The sequence below is a fragment of the Nanorana parkeri genome, unplaced genomic scaffold, assembly GCF_000935625.1.
Source record: "Nanorana parkeri isolate BGI_ZX_2015 unplaced genomic scaffold, ASM93562v1 scaffold96, whole genome shotgun sequence".
In the NCBI taxonomy this organism is placed as follows: domain Eukaryota; kingdom Metazoa; phylum Chordata; class Amphibia; order Anura; family Dicroglossidae; genus Nanorana; species Nanorana parkeri.
Window position 1 is genome coordinate 199,588 of NW_017306364.1, and position 874 is coordinate 200,461.

General features: G+C 43.1%; 1 protein-coding gene across 2 annotated transcripts in view; it reads left to right on the top strand.

The window, feature by feature from the left end:
• BCKDHB (branched chain keto acid dehydrogenase E1 subunit beta) overlaps positions 1–874 on the top strand; it is a 168,254-nt gene that overhangs the window by 79,467 nt on the left and 87,913 nt on the right. The gene's annotated exons all lie outside the window — the stretch shown is intronic.

The window sequence follows — 874 nt, forward strand, 5'->3', positions numbered from 1 at the left end:
GTTCAGGAGTATATTATATTTATATAGTATATATATTCAGCTTCCTGAAATATGACCAAAATCAGTCTCTGCTGAAGCCTATACCGCCACCTTATAAAACCTACTGAATCTATGAACAGACGACCAAGTAGCCACTTTGCAAATCTGCTGAACCGAAGCCTGGATGAAAAGAACCCAGGAAGTACTGACCGTTCTAGTGGAATGAGCTCTGACAGGAAAGGGCGGGAATAATACCTTACGAGAATAAGCCTGCAGTATGTGCCTAATCAAACAAGCCACTGTGGAACTGGACAAAGGTAAACCTTTACAGGCTCCTGTCTGAAGAATGAATAGTAAATCCGATTGATAGCAGGAAGAGGTGGCTTCAAGATAGGCTCGCAAGGCTCTAACCACATCTAGGGAGTGTAAGGACTCTTCTCTGGGACTTTGAGGATCTGAAAAGAAGGAAGGTAATACAATAATTTGTTTAGATGAAAGGCTGAAACCACCTTGGGTAGGAACTACCTTTTCCTGATGCATAACCAAAGAAGGCTCCTTACGGGATAAAACCGCCAATTCAGAAAACTTTATAGCTGAGGTGATAGCTATTAGAAGAATATTTTGGCGGGGCTAAGTGAGTAACTCCATGTGCAAAGGCCCCAATACGGAATCAGAGGCCAATGGTTCTTGAAAGAGAACTGTAAGGGCCTGTTCACACGACATCCGTTTTCTGTGCTGACCTTAACCGTACGCTCCTGCACTAAAAATGCATCCCAATGTATCCCTGTGTGTTTTATGGGCTACAGTTCTCACGTGTGCAGTCCGTTCAGGTTACGACAGAAAAAATACTGCATGTCACATTTTGTACTGCATGTCACATTTTGCGTGTCAGGAA